Genomic DNA, 17,211 nt, shown 5'->3' with positions numbered 1-17,211 from the left:
ATTCAGCTGTAATCAAAGCCAGCAGTGTCTATGAGTGCTACAGTTGCCCAGTCTGCAGAACTTCGTGGAGGTAGTATGAATTTGAAACAGATATAGGCTTCCAAAGGTGTATGTCTTCAGGTCAGAGTGAGTTGGGTGGCAATCACACTAGGGTTTTTGATAGCAGTAGCCATGTTCCTGGTGCTGTGGGACAAAGTGGGGCTGTCCCCTTGACCTGCCACACCCAGCCTAGTTGATGCTGAGGCTTGTGGCATCAATAGCTGTGGCCTTGGAACTATGTAATGTGGATAGGAATTCCCCCAGTTCCTGCTCTGTGGATGTTAGTTATTCTAGGTCCTATGGTACTAAATTTCTGCTTGCAGCACTAGGGGATGTGAGGGGGACATTGCTTAGATACCACAAAGTGAATAAAAGTTATGTTTTGCATTGTATGCTTGCAGGTGTGGGCCTAGAGCAGTTTAATACAGGTAGAGTGTACCCTAGGTCCCATCAGATGGGTTCCAGTGACTCTGAGGAATATAGTACTAATAGACACAGCCTCAGAGCCATAGGGCCAGAAAGATGCCTTATCCTAGTCCCCTGGGAGCACCTAGACTATGCTGCAGGTTTTGCACAGGCAGCAATAGGCCTGCAGCAGTAGATTGCAGAGGAAGCACAGGAGTTCCTGAGACTTAGAGAATCAACATTCATGGTTTCATATCTACAAGATAAAGTGGAGACCTTACCCAGGTCTCACGTTTCATGCACAGGTTATGCTGGGGATTATGTACTGGCAGGCATGGATCTTGATCAATGGAATGCAGATAGATTCCTCCCCAGGTGCTACAGCGAGAACTCATTTGACTCTTTTTTTTTTTTTTTTTTTTGGACAGGCAGAGTGGACAGTGAGAGAGAGAGACAGAGAGAAAGGTCTTCCTTTGCCGTTGGTTCACCCTCCAATGGCCGCCGCGGCCGGCGCGCTACGGCCGGCGCACCGCGCTGATCCGATGGCAGGAGCCAGGAGCCAGGTGCTTTTCCTGGTCTCCCATGGGGTGCAGGGCCCAAGCACCTGGGCCATCCTCCGCTGCACTCCCTGGCCACAGCAGAGGGCTGGCCTGGAAGAGGGGCAACCGGGACAGAATCCGGCGCCCCGACCGGGACTAGAACCCGGTGTGCCGGCGCCGCTAGGCGGAGGATTAGCCTAGTGAGCCGCGGCGCCGGCCTCATTTGACTCTTTAGAAGAGAGACCCAACAATCTCTGTCCCTGAGCTGCCGGACCCAGAGTATACTTTACCCACATCCCATAGGTTGATCACAGGTGATTCTATGTATTATGTACTAGTCAGTGAAAGCCTAAATCAGTGGGATTCAGTTATGGTCTTTCCCAGTCCCCATGGATGAGTACAAGTATCCCTGGGACTTACACAATGAATCACAGACTCCACACTTCAGTATTCAGTAGGATCCTTACCCAGGTCCCTTGGGGTAAACCTGGGAGACTCGCTGGGACATAGCTGTAACAGAGTCCCAGAGTTACAGGGTTCAGAGAGTACTTTACCCAGGTCTCACATGATGATCACATGTTACACTGGGATTGTGCACTAGAAGATGCAGTTCTGGAGTAGAGGAATGTAGGTAGGGCCTTTTCTAAGCCCCACAGGAAAGTGCAGGTGTCCCTTGCACTTAGAGAAACATCAGTCACAGTCCCAGATCTGCATGATGCAGTGGGGTCCTGATCCAGGTCTTACATGTAGAATGCCAGTAATGCTGGAGATTGTGAACTGATAGCCACCAACCTGAAGCAGAGGATAGGGCCTTCAAAGTCTCACTGGTGAGTGGGAGTTACTCCAGGCATTAAGGCACCAACAGTCTCAGTCTCACAGCTGCAGGACACAGAAGGGACAACCACATTTCTCACTGGGCATGAAAGGGTGATGCTGGAGCCTATGCTGTGATCACCCAGTACCCTGTGCTAAGAGATGCACAAGGTCATTGTCTCAGATCTGATCCTCTGAGCCTGTGTATTGGTTGCTGCTGTTGCTAAGCCCCAAGAAGCAGAAGGCAGCTTCCCTGGATCACACAGAGCGAGTTAATGTGGCTCCAGGACTGGTGCCCAGTAATCCTGCAGCTACGGGATGCAGAGGGTCATGCTCTCTGCTCTGTGAAGTACCCCAGCATCCTGGATCTTGCTCTGGGGATTTTTGGTAGTGACAGAGCTATTTGCTGTCCCCTAAGACAAATGGAGATTGACAGTGACTTCAGGGCTACTACTCTGGGCTGGGGCTTTGGGGGCAAACGAAGCAATGTGAATTCCTATTATGGATCCTAGAATATATTCAAAGCCAGAAGGACTGTGGAATTCTCCTGTAGTTTGGGCTGTCAGTGTGCAGTGATGGCAGGAGTCGTGGAGCTTTCCACTTACCTTTTCTTAGCCAGATAGCGTCCTTCCAGGTGGAAACTAGGTTAGGAGACATTGCATGCCTTGTCCACCTCCTCCCTGGCTTTCAGAGTCTGTGCTGTTTAGCGTTGCTGTCACTTCTTTATGAAGTTTTCCCTCAGTAAATCTCCTGGAAGTGTGATCCTTCCTTTGTTGTTCTGGTTCTTCTCTGGTGGAAGTGAGTGTCAGCCCTCTATATTCAGCCATCTTGGGTCCATTATAATTGCCTTCTCCAGGATTCATTAGTGGTGAAAAAAATGCTCCTAATTTTTGTTGATTTTAAAAAATTATTCATTTATTTTTTATTTTATTTAAAAAGCAAATAGAGACAGAAATCTTCCATCAACTGGTTCACTCCCCCAAATGGCTACAATCGGCAAGTCTGGGCCAGCCTTAATCCATGAGCCAGGAACTCAGTCTGAATATTCTACATGGATGACAGGGACCCGAGTACTTCAGCCATCATCCACTTCTCCCAGGGGGAACATTGGCAGCAAACTGGCTTGGAAGTGTAGTGGGGACTCAAACCCAAGCACTCCAAAATGAGATGCAGTCATCCCAAGAGGCATAAACTGCCGCTCCAAATGTTGGCCCTTCAGTGGGTGTTTTCTTAGAATACAAATAATTTTGCATGACTGCAGTATCAAAGTCAGGACATTTATTATATAATCTATAATCTGTATTTTGTTTTGCCAATTGAATAATGGCTTTTGTAGAAATTATCTTTTTAAAAATATTTATTTGAAAGGCAGAGAGACACAGAGAAGGGGAGACAAGGAGAGATCTTCCATCTGCTGGTTCACTTTCCAAATGGTTGCAATGGCCAGGGCTGGGCCAGACCGAAGCCAAGAGCCAGGAGATTCATCTGGTGCTGCTTTTCCAGGCATATTAGTGGAGAGTTGGATGAGAAGTGAAGCAGCCAGCACTCCAACCAGCTCCCATATGGGATGCCGTCATTGAAGAAGGCTGCATAACCTGCTATACCATAATGCCAGCCCCATAGCAATTATCTTTTTTTAAATGATTTATTTTATTTATTTGAAAGACAGAGTTACAGAGAGAGGTAGAGACAGAGAGAGAGGTCTTCCATTCGCTAGTTCATTCCCCAGATGGCCACAATGGCCAGAGCTGCGCCGATTCGAAGCCAGGAGCCAGGAGCTTCTTCTGGATCTCCCATGTGGGTACAGGGGCCCAAGAACTTGGGCCATCTTCCACTGCTATCCCAGGTCACAGCAGAGAGCTGGATCAGAAGACGAGCAGCCAAGACTAGAACTATGGCAGCCCATATGGGATGCCAGTGCCTCAGGCCAGGGCTTTAACCCACTGCACCACAGCGCCAGCCCCTCAATTATCTTTTAAGATTTATTTACTGTGACATAGAAGGTTAAGCCTCTACCTGCAGTGCCAGCATCCTCTATGGATGCTGGTTCAAGTCCCAGTTGCTACACTTCCGGTCCAGCTCCCTGCAAATGCACCTGGGAAAGCAATGGAAGATGGACCAGGTGCTTGGGCCCTTGCACCCACATGGGAGACCTGGAAGAAACTGCTGGCTCCTGGCATCTGCCTGGCCCAGCCCCAGCCATTGAGGCCATTTGGGGAATAAACCAGCAGATGGAAGATCTCTCTCTCTGCTTCTCTCTCTATCTCTGCGTTTCAAATAAATAACTAAATATTTCAAAGGATTAATATTTATTTATATAAAATCAAATTTTATGTAAATAATATATAATATGCATAAATATATAAATTTTATGTATTTTATATAAATAGAAATAATAAAAAATTATTTATTAAGAGAAATCTTCCATCTGCTGGATCACTCCTCAGATGGCCTCTACAGCCAGGGCTGAGCCAGGCTGGAGCCAAGTGCCTCAAATTCCATCCAGGTCACCCACCTGGATGATAGGGATCCCCCACATACTTGGACCATCATCTGCTGCTTTCTCAGGTGCATTAGCAGGGAGTTGGATCAGAAATAGAATAGCCGGGACTTGAACTAATACCCTGATATTGGATGCCAGTTTTGCAAGCAGTGGCTCAATCCACTGCACCAAAAACAGTGGCCCCTATAGTAATTCTTTTAAAGTGCAAGTTCACATACTGCATTAGTGGTCATGTTGTTTTCTTCTCTTTTAATCTGAAAAAGTCCTACAGCCTAACGCTAATATTTTTGAAGAATTATTAAATGAACCTCTATTTGGGTTTATCTGATATTTGCTAATGATTACATAAAGGTTATCTGTTTTTAACAGGAATATTGCCAAAAATAATGGTGTGTCCTTTTCAGTACATTCCATCAGTATTTCCCATATGTGGTCCATGATATTGTTTTGTGTCATTATTAGTGACATGATCTGAGAAAGCAAGTTCACTGAAGCCAATAAAACACACTGTTCAATTTTGGTGTTTTTCATAGGCAAGCAAAAAGCATAAGTTGATTTGACCTAAACACGGTATTTTATTTGAAAAGAAAGTCTAATCAATATAACCTATTGAACATCACTGTGATTGACAGAAATGAGAGTTTTGAATTCAAATTAAAATTATGTTGGAAATTATTGTGCCAGGTGACACATCCTATCAAAGACCTAGGTGGAACTTAGCTGGCAGCCAAAGGATAATGCTTTACAGTCAGTGTGTTTGGGAATTTATGAGTGAGAAGGAAAGGGGACCACCTCATGGGAATGTGTATTGGGCCTTTGTGAAGGGTTAGCTGCAAAATGCTCTCCTATAGCTCAATGAAATGAAAAGGATGAGATTCATTTTTCTTTCATTTTGCTTCCATCTGATTTTGTTCTGCTAGCAAAGTACTTGAAGTAAAGCATCTATTAATCTTGGAACAACCACTGAATTTAATTACCATGTCTAATGTTAGCTTGTACAAAGTGTTATAGGGATATGTTTTCTTCCATAAGAAGTACAGTACAATATGTTCTTCTATTTCAAATCCATTTCACTTAATTCCAGTGCTTTGACAGGAAAAAGCAATACTGCTGCCGACCTTCCTATTCAGCTGCTGTCGCACTCCAAACTGCACACCTGAGAAAAATCACATCCCACTTGATTTCATCCCAACATGCTGCTATGTAGAAGTATTTCCATTTGCTGTCCCACCCCTGCCAAAAAATAGCATGAGGAGAGTATGAATAATTGTTGCATTCCAAGAGACCATGATGAATTTTATTAGTGTACAAAGCATATTGCATGAATTTACCAGGGGTCTTTATTCTAAGCTCGCATATGTTCTGCAAAGCTGTCATTTTAAGCTGTTCATAGAGTGGTACTAAGTGACTCATTCCATTTCCTTGTATGGCTGTTCACCTTTTTGGGTGGGGTGGTGGGTGGGTATTAAGCTCTACATGCTGTGATGCGAATTATACAAAGTTTATACTTCTGTGCACATTCTTAAGAGAAGCAAGTACAGATGAAAACAGAAATTCACATCAATTCTCTCTGAGAGTGTCTTGATTAATAGACTATTTAAAATTAGAAAGTTATTTGATATGACATTGGGTAATGGGTACACGGGCAATGTGCATGTAGAAAATAACACTATTGACAGTTGTGAAATTACAGTCTTCCATCTTCTCAAAGGAGTGAAGGAAAGACATTTAAAGTGTAGGAAGGGGCTGGCGCCGTGGCTCAATAGGCTAATCCTCCGCCTTGCGGCGCCGGCACATCGGGTTCTAGTCCCGGTGGGGGCGCCGGATTCTGTCCCGGTTGCCCCTCTTCCAGGCCAGCTCTCTGCTATGGCCAGGGAGTGCAGTGGAGGATGGCCCAAGTGCTTGGGCCCTGCACCCCATGGGAGACCAGGAAAAGCACCTGGCTCCTGGCTTCGGATCAGCGCGGTGCACTGGCCACAGTGCGCCGGCTGCGGCGGCCATTGGAGGGTGAACCAACGGCAAAGGAAGACCTTTCTCTCTGTCTCTCTGTCTCACTGTCCACTCTGCCTGTCAAAAAATAAAAATAAAAAAAATTACAGCATAGGAAGATGTATTTGGGTTTCATATATTTAAAAAATTGGGGGCTGCATTGTGAAGTAGCAGGTAAATCTTCTACCTGCAAGGCTGGCATCCCATTTGGGTGCCAGTTCATGTCCCAGCTGCTCTGCTTCCTATCCAGCTCCTTGCTAATGGCCTGGGAAGGCAGTGGAGGACTGCCCAAGTGCTTGGATCCCTACTCCCATGTGTGAGACCTGGATGAAGCTCTTGGCTCTTGACTTCATCCTGGCCCAGTTTAAGACATCACAGTCATTTCAGGGAGTGAACCCGTGCTGAAGATGTCTCTGTGTCTCTACTTCTCTCTGTAACTCTGATTTCAAATACATAAATAAATCTTTTAAAAAATACTAACTTGTTAAGATTCATCAACCAGAATCTTTTCTCTGGAGATTCTAAGAAGGGGGAGATACCTCTTATGTATGTTGGAGCTCCTAATCACAAATGTGGGCTAGAAAGAATCCCAATATTTTTTAAGTCTTGAGACATTGAGGTCAAGTCAGAAAAAGTTGTATCACCAAGAACTTGTCTTCACTATTAACCATATTCCTCTAGGTTCTCCATCATACTTAAGTTCTGATCATTATTGAAATTGGTTTTATGTTACAATGAATGTACCATGTCTAATTTTCATTCCTCTTTAAAAGAAACCATTGTTCATTTCTGAATAGAACCACATACACTAAAACTTTCAAAATACAAAAATAAATAATAAAAATGAATCATCCTATACTTGAGATTTGGTGACAATAGTCACACATATTGTAATGATTATATTTTTATTGTTTATATTCTCAATCCCTCACCTTTGTGTCTGTGGATTCTATTTCTTCCTGGTCCTATATCTGCCTGCTCACTTTAAAATCCCCTACTTTCCTACCCAAGTAACTAAATCCCTCCTTTTCTTGTCATGTGCCTTTGACACTACTACTCCTTCTATATGGAAGGCTTTCCTTGTCCTCCTGCCACCATTCCTTTTCCATACACTCATCTTCAGAGCACTGAATCCTCCTTATCATTCTGGAAGCAGTTTAGATGCAAATCCCTAGCTAAATACAGTCTCTCCACCCTATATTTTCTCATAATCTTTTAAATTACATCTTTCTGGTTATATATCTCTTGTTCTGTGTTTTGTGCCTTTTGTTCATTCATTTATGTAATGGTTATTTCTTAAATGTCTCCTCTGTGCTAGATGGCATGTGCCAGAGATAGCCATAAACAAGGCACTCTATGTGACTGGATTCTCAGGATGCTAATCTTCTCTCAGGAAATGCGGACATTAAGGAAGAATCGCAAAATGATTAATTCTATAAAAGAGAAATCCCAGAATGATCTGGATATACCCAACAGATTATATCTCTAACCTAGTCTAATGGATCAGAAGCATCTATCCTTGGTTTAAAGAGATCATATTATGTGACAGGAGGGTTGAGTTACAGTTTATTTGGCTTGAGTCCCTTGAGCTGAAATGTATTGTCCTGGAAATCCCAGAGCAGTCCATTCTCATCCACATGTAAGCTTTCAGAAACCATTTGACTCAATTGCAAATAATATTGGTAAAAGTAGAGCCCATATTGTACATATCTAAGAATCCTGCAGTGGTTCACAATGATTTGAAGCTTCCCTTCATAGGATAAACTTTTCCTAAGCCCTCGCTACAGACCTGGCTTGGTGCCAAGTTCTAGGGCTGTGATGCTGCTGATACGCACTCTCCTTCAAAGAGCTCACACTTTAGCAAGAAAGACCTGCCTGTGAACAAATAATTGGTTATTGATCCATGTATATGTCCATCTGGCTTAGTGCCTCTGACTTTGGGCTCTCAAACCAGATCTATTCGATCCAAGACCCTCTTTAGGTACTTCACTAGCAAGGCAGCCAACCAATGTTTTTTTTCCAAAGTGGTTCTTAAGTGACGGTGATTTTGTGACCAAATCCTGAACTTTCCCAGACAGTGTCTCTCTGATTGCGCTAATGGAATATCAAGTTGTGTCTACTGAGGCCCAAACTACTTTGGGAAAATGGCAAGGGAGTGGATCTCCTAAGCATCCATTTTTTTCTTATAGTTTCTCTATTTTTGGTCTCAAAGAATCATTCTGTAAAGTAGCATCTCCACTTTTGGAGGAATTTGAAGAGTAGAAGGTGGTGTAGAATGCATAGCTTTTTCCCCTTCAGGGTTCTGTATCTACATGGGAACAGAGAATCACCAGTAGCTAATATGATAGCATATCGTAGCCCTTTATGCTGCTAGAATAGTAAAGAATAAATTCCCTGGGATCAGAGACAGCCTCGTACATGTCTTTATCTTCTGAATCATTTAGTGCAGAGCTTTTTATTTAGTATGCATTTAATCAATAAAGTAGAAGAGTAATGAAGAATAGATGAATGAACAAGCAAAGGAATAAACACTGACTAGACAGCTAAATAATCAGACATCAATGGCACTTAAGGTCAATCTAATAAGTGGAATTTGGAGAAATTATGCCACTCCATTGTTTTTATTGCCAGAGAACTTTAATATTTGGTCAATATGATCAATAGTGTTTGATTAATGAAGACTAGGTTCATTTATGATTTAAAAATAAAATTTATGACAATCAGTAAAGGCTTTCTCTGAACACAGGAAAAGAAATCATGATACTCAGGAAAGATGATAAATAAGAAATAGAAACAATAAAAACCTCTAACCTCAAAAACTTCTAAGAGCTTATAACTGTTGCCATACCTGAAATGTATAGCAATAGAACTAAATTAAAGCTGAAGGTTTTCATTCTCCAGATAGGTGTTGAATATGTTAATATTTCCTTTTTTCTCAAATAAATGAAGTAGCAGTGAAGCATAGTGCGAAACGGGGAAATGAGACATAAAGAAAATTTTCCTGTAGGGGCCTTTTCTGTGCTCAAGATCACATTATTAGTCTTCCTACCACTCACAGTTGTCCAGTCATTTGAAAACATGTGAGCAATCTTTGCTTTTCAAATTTATGGTCCCCTATAGATATTTATTAGGAGCAAAGGAAATGATGGCAACATAGTGGAGAAACATAATGGGCACCACCTTAACCAAATAATGAAAGTTAGCATTACCAGTAACGGGATAAATTGACATCATGAGCCTCTTAATATGAAACATTATCTTTTGTAGTATTCTTGCCAAAGAAAAGCTGACTTCAATCTAATTGCAAGTAATCATCAAACACAAATTAAAGGTCTTTCATAAATTAAAGGTCATGAAAGACATGAAGTGATGGAGAAATGATCATAGGTTGGAAGAGCTAAGAAGAAATAACAATTTAATGATAGGTTTGAATCTTAGACCAGAAAAATAATTTTAAAGAAAAAAACAGTTGGTGAAATTTGATCTTCAGTCTAATGCTCTCCCAACTGAGCCATTTCAGCTACCCCTTAGTTGGTGAAATTTGAATGAGGCCTGAAGTTGAGTTACCTAGTATTGTAACAAAGTTAATTTTCTAGTTTTGATAATTTTGCCATGGTTATGTCAGATATTAATTAGGGAAAGCTTAATCCCAAATGCATCATTATTAAGAGGTGGGAACTTGAAGAGATGATTAGGTCACGAGGGCTCTGTCCCCATGAATGCATTAATGCCATTATTACTGGAGAGGTTTTGTTATCCAGAGAAAGGATTTGTTATAAAAGCAACTTCTTCCTCTCATTCTCTCACATTCTCTTGTCTGACTGCCTTCTGGCATGGGATAACACTGTAAGAAGATCTTTGCTAGAGGTTGACCCTTTTATTTTGTGCCTCTCAGCCTTCTGAATGATAAGAAATAAATCCCTCTTCTTTATAAATTACCCAGTCTGTGAGATTCTGTTGCAGCATTGCAAAAATGGGCAAAGATATTGGGTAAAGTGTATATGGGAACACTCTGTACTATTTCTGCAACTTTTCTCTAAGTCTAAAATTAGTTCAAAATGAAAAGTTTTTAAAAATCAGATGGTGCATTAATGTTAATAGATACCTTTCAGAGATAAACAAGTAGGGACATATTATGAAGTAGCCAAAATAGGATTAGTGAGGATGATGTGATTTAAATGTAATTATATGTAATACTCCTTTAATCAGTCTTAACTAATGAGATCCATCATTAGTAGTATCACCTCACATATATAACCAATCATTCTGCTAGTTGCTATAGTGCTGTCATTGCGCTATCTGATTTTGGTATTTTTAATTGGTTATGTTACATGAGTTTGAAAAAAGCAAAGAGAAAGCTCAAAAAGTTTTGAAAGCACTGCCATCTGCTTCTAAAAGTGCTATATTTCCCTTTTCCCTTGATTTTCACTGTCTACCAAACCAAAAATATGTTTTCCATCATCATGTCATTCTAACTTCAAGAATAAAAAAAGCTTACCACTTATAAATTTTTTAAATGCTCCAATATTTTTGATATTAAAGTGTGAGAAATCATTTGGTCTGACTCCAGGTACAAATAAAAACAAAACACACCACTAACCACCCCTCCCCCATTTTGTCTTATCTCCAGTCTCTGGGAATAGAATTTTGGAAACATTCCTCACCACAATGTGGAAAATACTTCTGGTTTCCAATGATCAGTTGCCAAAAAGTTGAGGATTGATTCTCTCAGAACTGCCTCAGTTTTTACAAAAGCAATTAAGACCTTCCTGGCCTGAGGCTAGCATTATTCAGATTGACTCAAATGCCACAGTTAAAGAGAAATTCACTAAGAAAGAAATTATTTTCATCTGGATTCCTACTAAATGAAATTATGAAATTTATAGGAAATTTCTTAACTTTTCAAACTTTAAGATGTTATTTATATTTGAAAGCAGTCAAACATCCACTTATAGCAAAGTTAGTCTATTTTTTAGTAGGAAACCATACAACCTTCAAATCTAAATTTTAAATCTGTTCATTATAGATTCTATTGTAAGTCGAAATTCCTTGAGCCATAACGTAACCTAGAATTTCGCTCCGATTTACATATATGAATAAAGGAAGTTATACTGCCATCTAAGAATTCTACAGTTTCACTTAATCTCTCTGTTTATACCAACTTTATTTGATTTTATTCTCATAAACACAACCACTCTAAAAATTAGACTTTGACACCAGTGTTTCAGATTATTACAAATGGTATGTGGTCATTTGGAAGAATTCTCCCCATTCACCTCTTCCTCCTTTTCTTCCTCCTATTCCTAGTCAATAAGCAAGTGAAAAGATGCTCAATCTTATTAGTCATTAGGGATATGCAAATCAAAACCACAGTGACATCACATCCTTTCTAATGATTATAATAAAACTGATGTAAAATAAGTGCTGGTAAGAATGTGAAGTTGGGGCCGGAGGAGCCACGGCTCACTAGGCTAATCCTCCGCCTGTGGCGCCGGCACCCCAGGTTCTAGTCCCAGTTGGGGTGCCAGTTCTGTCCCGATTGCTCCTCATCCAGTCCAGCTTTCTGCTGTGGCCCAGAAGGGCAGTGGAGGATGGCCCAAATGCTTGGGCCCTGCACCTGCATGGGAGACCAGGAGGAGGCACCTGGCTCCTGGCTTCGGATTGGCACAGCGCGCCGGCCATAGCTGCCATTTGGGGAGTGAACCAACGGAAGGAAGACCTTTCTCTCTATCTCACTCTGTCTAACTCTGCCTGTTAAAAAAAAAAAAAAGAATGTGAAGTTGGAACCACTATGTATCATGTAAGATGACATAGCTGTTTTATAAAATGGTCTTGCAGTTTCTCAACATGTTAAACAGTGTTGCTATATGACCTGGCCATTCCAATTCTACATATATACTCAGGAGAAATGAAAATAACATTGACACAAAACTTGTACTATAATTATTCATAATAACCCAATGTAGAAACAACTGATATATATCAAGTGATAAATAAATGTAATCTATCCATACAGTGGGATTTTATTCAGCAATAAGAAGGAATGAAGTATTGAAATATGTTAGAACTTAGATGAACTCTAAAAACTTGCCAGTCACAAAGGACCAATGTATGCTTTCATTTATATGAAATGTCTAGGTAAATTTGTAGAGATAGAAATTAGATTGGTGATTGCTTAGGGCTAAGCGAAAGAGAGTAGGGAATGTAGAATCTAATAGGTACAGAATTTCTTTTAAGGGGAATAAAAATGTTATAGAATTGGATTATAGTGATGCTTCCACAGCCCAGTGAATATACTGAGAGTCACTGAATTGTCTACCTTAAGTGAGTGAATTATATGTCATATTATTTGTATCTCAATAAAAGTATTTTTTAAAGTGGCATAGCTATACCAACTCAAATTTTCAGGATATACTTGTGTCTACTCCATCCTACCTACTGTCTTCTCATTACCAAACCGCTTTTGATGCTGATATATTTACTCATGGACTAGTATATTTTTACCTTCATACTCATCATGTAACTAGAATCTGTAGAGTAACACCATGAGCAATTCAAACATGATTAAGATAATACGTGCACTCAAATCTATAATATAAAAGATAGTATATGCTATATTTATAATTATATGAATGTTCAGAGAAGGGAAGCCTTGTGAACAGACAGGTGATAAGGAAGCCCCCATTGAGGGAGTAAGTGAGATGAGTTTTGAAGTACTGATACAATTTAGACAGAGAAATACGGGCAAAGGCTGGAAAGGCCAGAAATCAGGAAGCCTAGAAAATGTCTAGTGAATGATTGTGTGTGGCTGGAGAAGAGATAAATCTAAAGAAGTGACATTCAGTTTTAAATGTAAGGCAGAACTAGATTTTAGAAAGATTTTAGATATTACACTATGGAGCCTGAACTTTATTGTATAAAAAATATGGAGTTTTTTTTTATTAGTCCAGTATTACTATAAAAGTTTTATTTCTGACATTTTGGTCAGACTGGAGTGCCTTCATTTGTGGGAGCAGAGAGACTTTGGAGACAGTGAGATCACTGATATGGCTTTTCCTTAGCCTGACTTAGCAGTAAGTAGAATATGGAATTGATTAGTTATGATGAGAATAAAAAGAAAACAAGTACAATAAAAATTAAGAAAACAGAACCCAGTGTGTTGGGGTATGAGAGTAAAAACTTCCAGAGAAAACTCGGGGGTTTCCAGGCTGACTGATCATCTGGTCTGACTGATCAACAAGATTGTTGAGTAGGAATTCAGATGGAGACAGTTGGGAATACAGAAGTAGCACTTATGAAAGAGGCCAGGGCTAAAGCTACACATTTTGGAATACCCATTGAGGCAAGAGAACAAATAAGGTATTGCATAAGATCTGAAAAGAGAAGATGGAAAATATAACATTCTTAGGGAATATCTATATTTAAGAAGAAGTAGAAAAATTAGGCAGCAAAAGGATGATCTAGGAGAGAAATCAGGTGGGGATAGAGCCCTGGAAGACAGAGGAGGAAAGTTTTGAGAATGAGCCAAGAATGATGATGCAGAAAACATGTGCTTTCTGATTTAGAGATGTTGAAGGGATATCCAAGAAAGTGGTTACAAAAATGTGGTCAGGGTTTTAGGTAACACCAAGTTGCCAACCAAATGGATGTTGAAGAAATAAGGTTAATAAAAATGGAATTCTTTTCAAGAGATGTAGTTCAATAGGATGATATGGGAGAGAGGAAGAGGTGGGGGGAGAGAGAAACTGATAGGTTTGTAATTGGGAATTTGCCAATGAATTTGAAGGAATATAAGGGAGGTAACAAGAGTGCATATATGGAGAGGTGAGCCTTTACTCTACTATCAAGAAAGAAGATTTCTTTCTCTGAGGGGGAACATAGCACAAAAGCTGAAGGTGGGTGAGGATGCAGAGAAAGTGTAAGGTGCAGTGGAGGAAAGCTGAAGACACTAATTCCATAGGAGTTCTGTCCTATTCCAACAAAGCTAGATGTAAATGAATATGTTCGTGAGATAGGGAAAGTCGAGGAGGAGGAATACAAGGCTCAAGGGGAATGAACTTGGCACTGTGGAGATGGGCATTGATATTCCTAAAGGGCCTACTGGAAAACAGAGGTCAACAGCCTAGATTCATTAGTAGCAGAATCCCTGTCTAGGCTCAGACTTTGTCTAGCTACCCTGAGAATATTATTTATAAATTTTCTACAGTTCTGTTATTTCCTTTCTATTGTATTTTTTTAAGATTTATTTATTTATTTGAAAGAGAGGCAGAGTCAGAGAAAGAGAGAGGTCTTCCATCCGCTGGTTCATTCCCCAGTGGGTCGCAAAGGCCGGAGCTGCGCCAATCTGAAGCCAGGAGACAGGACCTTCTTCTGGGTCTCCCACAAGGGTGGCCCAGGGACTTGTGCCATCTTCCACTGCTTTCCCAGGCCGTATCAGAGAGCTGGATCAGAAGTAGAAAAGCCAGGACTCAAACTGGCCCCCATATGGGATGCCGGCACTGCAAGCAGTGGCTTTACCTGCTACGCCACAGTGCCAGCCCCTCTAATGTATTTTTACCAAATTTACATTTACTCTAAGAAGTAACCATTGGCATTTTGTCAGCAAAGTTTAACTGAATCGTTTCCAGTCCAGTTTACAACCTTCCCCATCCTTGTGCTTACTCTGACTTCACAGTTGCTTGGCTATACCTCACAATTTCCTTCCTGCCAAGAATTTTGATGTACTGTTTCAAGCTTTCTCTATCCCTTCATTCAAACAACCATTCACGGAAAGGGATGTTTTCTTCTTTTCTTTCCTCTAAACAGCGAGCAGGATTTCCTGTGACTTTAAAGATTGTGTCAAAGAGCCAGTTATTATTGATGGAGGGTCTGTAATTTGGCAATGAAAGGGGAGACTGGAGTGGGGTAGAGCAGGGAGATTAATGAATAGCCAAATGTGAAATTCGGTTTTATTTTGGCCTTTGTCTAAGTAAAGGTTTTCTATATAAATTAAACTTCACTGTATTTTTTTTCCTCTGGCCCTTTATTTTACACTTTCTTCAATGAGGTCACAATCCTTATTGATGAATTTTCTTTTACCCTGATCTCTGCTATACTAGTTCCATCTCCAGTGCATTTTAGTCACTCACAATACTTCTGAGATTGTTATTTCTTGAAGTCTCTGAGAACCTGAACTCTTAAACCCCTTCCTCTGGCTTTACTGCATCTTCACACAGAACAATCCTGAGCTTTCTTCTCTTTATGACCACTTCCAGACCTTCCATTCTTTCTAATTCTTCTACCTTATCACCCTGCTTTTACTTAATAGTTTTTATTAAGCATGTCCTACGTGCAAAACTATGTTTTCTGGTCTTCTTTCTCTACTAACTGTTTTCTCCAAAGACAAAACACTGTCCTTTGTGTCCACCACAGTTCATGCTATCTACTTTTAGGTGAGGCTTAACTGTTGTAGAGAACCCTTTTATTTTCTACTCAAATGAGAGGTTCTAAAGTGCCTTCATAAAGCTTCAATCTTATTCCATTTCCACCCCATTCCTACCCCTGGGAATCATGCTTTGACAGTACAAAGGTCAGTTCCTTTGAGTCCAGCATTCTAGCTTATTTTCTTTCTACTTCAAACACTCTCCATATCTCAACTTCTCTTTTTTCCTTTTTATGAGTAAGAAACAGCTCAGCTTCCTGCCATTCTCACCCCCCTCCAATCAATCATGGGGAAAAAAAGAATCTATCTAAAGGATAATACTAACTTCTCACCCAGAAAACCTCAGTGGTTTCCCAATGACTTTGGAGTAGAGTCCCAACATATTAACTTTCCATTTAAGGCCCTCTTCAAGGTGGGCAAAATTTTCCATTCCAGAATAGTCTCCTGTTATCACTTTACATCTTATGCCCTAAATTGCGATCCAATTGAACTAGCTATTCTTCCCCAAAGATGCCATGCATTCCATGCCTCCATGCCTGGTAGGGTCAATGTACAATCTTCCATTTATAAAGTATGAGTTTTAATTCAAACTCTTCCATGTGCCAGTTGGATGACTTTAGTCAGGGATATAGAATTCATGCTCCTCAATTTTCCCTCAGCTATCTTTTGGAATCAAACAAAATGAATGTTGAAGTCCTGGGAAAACTGAATAATGCTACTAAAATGTGAAGTGTTCTTTCATTTAACAAATACTCATTTAGCACCCACTGCCTGCCAAGCATTAGTACTGCTGCTATTCATTTTCCAGATGAACATAATAGATATACTTAAGGAGGCAGAACCAATCTGCATCCATTGATCAACATGAACAAAAACAAGGAGAGTCAAGACATAAAGAAAACCTACGTAAGTTTCAGGTTTGGCACTGTATTTGGAAAGCACCATGTGTAGATGGAATGATAGCTATTTCAGTTCAGAGCCATCCTCCTCTAGTTTATATGTCTTTGTTGCTGCTTTTCTGGACATTAAAATCAATTGAGATCAAACATAAATCAAAGAATTCTTAAAGCCTATTAGCAATAGGAGTAGAATCTTTCACTTCTTTCATTCCTCAGGATGTGAATGTCTCTGATTGAAGAAAAGAATTCACTGCTTTAAGTAAGCCCATGTCTTGAATCTCTTCAATACATGCCAGATGGGATTTTCAGGAGCAGATTGTACAAGCAAGCTTGCAAGGGAACATGGCCTTGTAAATATAGCTTCTCTTGATGATGGCTGTAACTCTACTTGGTATAAGAGAAGACCTTTTTAAAAGGGTTTCCTCACTATAGTCACCAATATAAAAAACACACACCATAAAGTACATTTTCTCCACTACTGATAGACTTGTTGTGCTACTGCCAATAAAATGATTGTTGGTTCCCAGTGAGTTGGGGGGAGGGAGTATGGGAAGCAGGTGGACAAAAACCTACCCAGTGAACAAACTGCTTCTCTTTTTCTTT

At 40.4% G+C, this 17,211-nt stretch overlaps 1 long non-coding RNA gene across 3 annotated transcripts in view; it reads left to right on the top strand.

Moving 5' to 3' along the window:
• The window catches only part of LOC149119541 (uncharacterized), a 387,982-nt gene that overhangs the window by 147,755 nt on the left and 223,016 nt on the right, over positions 1–17,211 (top strand). The gene's annotated exons all lie outside the window — the stretch shown is intronic.

The sequence above is a fragment of the Oryctolagus cuniculus genome, chromosome X, assembly GCF_051225735.1.
Source record: "Oryctolagus cuniculus isolate XC-2025 breed Fujian yellow rabbit chromosome X, ASM5122573v1, whole genome shotgun sequence".
NCBI lineage: Eukaryota > Metazoa > Chordata > Mammalia > Lagomorpha > Leporidae > Oryctolagus > Oryctolagus cuniculus.
Note: the sequence above shows the minus strand (reverse complement) of the source record. Positions and strands in the feature narration are given on the sequence as shown.